This window comes from Anomalospiza imberbis, chromosome 1, assembly GCF_031753505.1.
Source record: "Anomalospiza imberbis isolate Cuckoo-Finch-1a 21T00152 chromosome 1, ASM3175350v1, whole genome shotgun sequence".
Taxonomy (NCBI): Eukaryota; Metazoa; Chordata; class Aves; order Passeriformes; family Viduidae; genus Anomalospiza; species Anomalospiza imberbis.
Window position 1 is genome coordinate 32,342,105 of NC_089681.1, and position 6,203 is coordinate 32,348,307.

A 6,203-nucleotide genomic window follows, 5' to 3' on the forward strand; every position below is an offset into this window, starting at 1 on the left:
ATGTGCTCTTTGCCTACGTCCTCACATTTGATTTTTCCAGAACTAAAGATGTTTTCATAGGGCTCTAGGTAGCCAGTGCAACACAGAGGCTTGAGGGACAACTTCTCTAGTTTAGAAGGCTGGGCCCAAAAAGTCACCTCCATGCATGGACTAGACTGCAAGTCTACTCTCTCTTCTGCTTTTGTTGAAGGCACTTGAAATTTCCCATCGTAGGCTGGGAGAGAAGCAAAATCACAAAGATGATGGCAAAAACCTTCCCCTTTCCCCTTGTGAAAATTACGTGACAGATGGGGAGTGCGCACTGCCCATGCAATTGGGTTCCTGTTCCCCCTGGGACCAGACCTGGCAGCCCCGGCAGGAAGAGGAGGCCAGGATGCAGCACCTCGGCAGGTGAGAAAGCTCAGAATCCTGACCATGACACTGGAATTGTCTTCAGGGAGTGAGACTCGAGGAAAAGCTCCAGACAGTGACAGAGCAGGAAGTTACAGCAGCTGTAGGAGCTGCGGTTAATGAATTTCCCAGTGGGGCTTTAGCTTTTGCTCTGCCTTGCTCCCTCTGGCCCAAAGTGCCGTATTAGTTTCTCCGCTTCCCAGCCATCCCAGTCCCACAAGCTGTTTCGTGTAAGAATTTTCAAGGCAGCAGATTGTGTTATGAGTCCCCAGCGAGAGTATAATTTTAGGTCCGTTTCCAAATATTTAGTAACAAAGGCTTGACTTCCCAAGGTGAATCCCAGGAACACCGACAGGATTTCCACATCTGATCATTGAAGCATCGGGGGAAGGAAAAAAAAATAAAATATGCAGGGTTTTTTAGAAAACAAGAAACTTGGGTCCCACAAGCTCAAGGGTTTTGGCATTTCATGTGCAATTTTGTCCCTTAAGTAAAAAGGGGTTACCTTGGCTGACCTGACTGTTCTTATTAGGTGCTCTAGGTCTTCAGAGGACAACCTCCACAGGGGACTGCAAATATTTATAATACCAAAAAGACAGAGAAAGGTAAAAGCTGCTTGTTGGAGACTCTGGGAACAATTACCTCCAGGTCTATTGTAGCTCCTAATTGCAGCTAAAAGTTAGCATCTTTTCCAGGTATGAAGAACTTGGGGACAAATTATCTTCTGGTCCTTGTCCCTGTCTCAGTCCCAGCCCCAACCTGGCCTGGACTATGGGTTGGTGAAAGTTACTACTGTTCCCTTCAAGCAAAGGAGAAATTAATTATTTCCTTGAGAAAACACCATCTACAAACAGCTGTGGCTCAGAAGTGCTCTGCCTATAGATAAGGATTCCATATTAAAATATAGTTAAAATTATTTGTAAAACATATCCCCAACGCTTATAAGCTTTTCATAGGCCTGTTGTTACTTAGTTTGTTATCCCATCTAGTAAGAAAAATTACACATCTTCTAATTGCTTCATTTTTTCTAGTATGCTACACAAAATAAAGATGTAAAGGACACTGAATGACTGACTGCTTGAACAACCTGGATTTTCAGAACCACTCTAATATTCCTCCAAAATTCCCAAGTTAGTCCTGGAACTAATGGAGTGCCTTATTTTGCACATGCTAACAGATGATGTATTACATGAGTCATATGTTAGTTTTAAATGTCAAAATTTTAAAGAACTGAACGAGTGATTACTTCTGTAATTCAAAAATAAAATACAGAAGACAATTGTTTAAATTATCTTTGTTTAGAGTCATTGCAAGCAGAGAAAAGCTGGCATTTTTTATCAGGTTGTTTGGATTGTGGATACAAGAGATGAGGAAATCCACATGTCAATACTTTTGCTAGACTGCTCTAGTTCATGATGTCTCCAATGGAGGCCTTGGTCCCATCTGCCTCATGCTTATTCTCCACCACAGTGAAGACTTGCTGGACAAGAAGCTGGCAACCCTCAGCATTTCAAGCACTGCAGCTCACAGGCAAGCCCTGGGATAACAGATATCTTGAGGAGACACTGGGCCCTTGGAGCTGTATCTGCATGAGAGCTCCCACTGCTGCTACCATAGTGAATGAATAGGAGCCACGAGACAAGACCTGGTGGTGAGACCTCTGAAGGCACCAATAAACTGAAGAGCACTGACACTAGCTAAATTTGGAGATATTTGGGAGACCTTAATTCCACACTCTGCTCCAATCCTACTATTGTCATGTAACTCCTTACCTTACATGCTGAAGGTTTAACTAGGCAGAAGCTCTTTTCAAACAGTGCAGAGGTCAATATTCCTGGCTCTCAGCACGGCAGGATAACCTAACATCCTTAATCACTGTGGGATGCTTCCGTTTGCTCATTAACTACTGATCTGTGTAGAGACCTAACTTGTATTAACATTTGCTCTAAACATGGATCCAAATGCACTTGCCTGTTAGGAAAATAGAACAAGTTTAAGCTAACTTTGCTTATGTGTATCTTAAGTGGTTGCATCTGAATGAAAGTTTGTAATTATCTTCTAAGGGCTTGTTTATATGCGACGGTCGATGAAAACGGGAATGTGACAGGCATTCCAAAGGCCCTGGCTAGTCCCAAGTCCCAGAGCGCAGAACTTCTTACTCCAGAGTATCCTTGTTTAAGTTGGGCTGAAACAGTTTATGATTATTGCAAGATATCAAGGTAGCACACACACACACAGTGCAGCTATTTCAGAATAACCCCTGTGCAGGGCTGTGCGTAGAAGAGCCCTGGTGGATGAGCTCAGGACTGTGGCTGCAGGCAGCTGCCATGGGAAGGGAGGGCCGGATGTCAGCAGGAGCAGACACTGTGCATGCACACACCCTGCAACAGGAGCTGCTAGAGCAGGTACAAAGGGGAGATCCCTAGAGCCATCTTAGCACCCCATTCTTCCTTTCCCACTAAGAACCTGTCCCTACATACAGCTACTAGCTTTCTAAATGTTTCAGCATTAGCTAGTCCCCATATCTTACTGCCACAGCAGCTTTTATTGGTAATTGGATTAGGAGAGAAAAGTTCCAGTCACCCCAGTGTCATAGGCACTGGCCCAGGCACATTGTTTGCCAAAATATTTTCAATCAGAATAGATAACATTTTAAAGGCAGTTTGGTCAGTCTCTACAGACAGGGATGTGTTTAAATGTTTGATTTTTTTTTCCAAATACATTGTGGCTCCTTTAACTAAGTGCTACAATTGCCCTGCTTAGGAAGAAGGAACCAAACATCCTGCCAATTTAACTTAGGCACAAACACACACAAACACTTGATCCTGACTTCTGAACATTCATTATTTAGCTCAAAAGCTTTTTTTTTTAATTTTGTGAAAGAAATGAATTGTTTGTGTATTGTCAGTACTAAGCAGATAGATAAGTACGTAAGCTGGAATGTTATTTCTAAAGTTATTTTAAATATTTGGGTTGTCTACTTAAGCTATGTTTAAATAAAGCTACAATGAATTTCTTCATTTCACTGAAGCCATTATAAAGCCACAGTTTCTGTCACTAGATACATCAGAATGTAATGGTCAGGGAAAAACCATGTCAGGCTAATTAGAATACCAAGGGGCTGAGGTTTCTGTAACTACATTTTTAACTTTGTTGGGTACTGTCCTCAGACTCTCCAGCCTTTTTTTGCAAGGCGTGTGACTAAACACCTGGAATTTAGGCTTAGGAACCTCAGAACAAAGTAACACTTAAATAGGTGCCCTCATCAACCATTCTGCCTGATCTGCTGTTTCAGGGACTGTTAGAAGACCTCATCTCAGTGATAGTTTTATTTCCTGTTTGTGGGCTATGAACTTGGCTGCAATGGAAAACTGAGCAGAGCCTCAAAGCTTCTGTACTTGGAAAACCTGGATTTTAATGGAAAGAAACAAACTCCTGAGGTTAAATACTTACCAAATTACCATTTGCATTATGATTATCACCTTTTGTTGAACAGAGGACTTATCAACCCAGAGACACCACAAAATCAGGAATCAAATTCAGAAGTTAGGTTAATGATTTTATATGCATCAAATTCTTGAGCAGGCACACACTTTCAGAACCACAGTGGCCCATAACTTACTCCTTTATGTGTATTCATTACACAGCCCTCTGAATTTTCCCAAGTTGCTCCTGAAGAAAAGACTCATAAGGGTTTGTCTATACACAAAAGTTAGGACAGATTATGATGGTGTTTGAATGTTAAGAATAATGGTTGCTGCTGAATTATTTATTCATTATGAAGCTAAAGGGTATTGTTCCTGATTAGCTCAACTCACTTAGGGCTTCTGCACAAGTCCTTATGATGTAAGGTAAATATACATTTATCATGTGTTACCAACTCTACATACACAGACAGGCCTAACTGGGGAGGAAGAACAATTTGTACTACAATGGGCATCCATTGTAGGTGCTCCAAGCTGCAACTACATAAAATAACCTACTAGTACATGATACAGGAAACTAGTGACACCAAAAGTAAGGCTACTTGAAGCCTGAACTTGTCTATCTCATTCCAATGACTGATTGGGTATACAAAGTTTAAAGATCTGGCAACCCCAGATTCTTTTTAAAGACTAGGAAATAGAGGAGAAGCCCTAGAAGCCTCCTACAGATGAACCAGTGATGCAAACTGTCCTGCTCACTGGGAAGTAGTCTGCTACAGAATGATTTTCAAACACCTTGTTTACATGGCTATAAGCTTAGCACTATTATGATAGGAGCTCTCTGAGAAAACTCTCATCAGCTGCATATCCCATCAGGTTGTTACAGCAAGACAAAAAATACCAAGAAGTGCACCCAAGTCAACTCATCTGGGTTTAACAGTAAACTTTCATGGCATTGTCCTACAGAATGAACGAAAGTGTTTCTACATTAAGCTACTACTCTAAAGTATTAAACTAGAACTTTTACCTGAGCTACTTAAACTAAGCTGGCTTTATATGAATTAGCACAGTCTACCAGTCACAGCCATGAAGAGACACAATTCTCATAGTTTCTGATTGTAGTGTTAAAGGAAACTCTTGCCATCACATGGTATTTGCAGTAATTTAGGGCAATAGAAACAAGGGATAGATACCCTGGTTCCCACTCCATCCTGTCACAAATCTCTTCCTGCTTCATAGGAATCACCCATGCAACTGGGAAGTCATGCAGTCAACAGAAAACCTTAATGGAGAAGTGAGATTGACTTCTTTACATGATTTTTTTTAAAGGTGTGACTAGAGGTGACAAGAGTTTTGGGATTGTTTCCAAAATAGCTCCTGTGTATCAGAAATACTAACAAGCTGAATTCTTTTGGAGGCTTGAATTGAATTTAGGCTCAGTCTCCCATTCTGGAAGACAAACACTGTACAGCCTCAAAGAACCTTCCCCCAAGCAACTCTCATTAGATCTACAAGGCTTCTGATATTCCCCTTCTTTATGTGTATCAGTGACTTTTGAATAGAAGATGAAATGTTAAGAGAATGAGTTTTAGAAACATGCTCACAGAGTGCAAAAACCACAAGCCATCCCCCAGCCACACAGCTGAAGAACTGAGAGAAAAGGTAATAAATTTAGAGAAACCAGGATGAGCACATATCCAATAATAAAGTAAAACTCTGCAAGCCTTGAAACTTGTTTAAGTAAGCATTGTAAATTGGCAGAATGCTTTATAGAACACTTGCTTGGTATTGGTGGTCAGCTTCTTATTCTTCCTTTTTTGACAGGCTAGTTAGTGTCAAGTATCAATACATCAGACTTTAAAAGTTGCTTCTTCGTCTGACACAGCAGCAGAGATTGAGACCTCTTAGAAAACAGAAGTGCAATACAATGATGCTATGCAATAGAATAAATTTGTTGTACTTTCTTTTAGTGACTGTGCTGTAAGAACATGGGAGATAATTTGGCCCTGGGGAAATCTTCTAATGACTTCTTCAAAAGAGCATGGAATTTGGAGTAAGGGTTAATGTAAATATTTTCTTCTACTTTGAATTAGTTTCTAAACAGTTAGTTAACAGCACTATTGTTGACACAGACACCAATTTTTTATTTTATATGTGTGCTATGTATATGCAGTAATAAATACAACTGTACTGAAACTACATTTACTTTTTAACTCACTGAAACTGCATCCACACCAGAACATTTTTTCAAAGACCTGAATGCAGCTTTATAGAACACCAAAATTAATACTCTTCATAACCTCTCTAACCACCTACTTCATCAGTGAGTTTAGAAGAAAAGACTGTCAGCTCCTAAAACCCAATTTCACAGTACCTACTGATATCCTT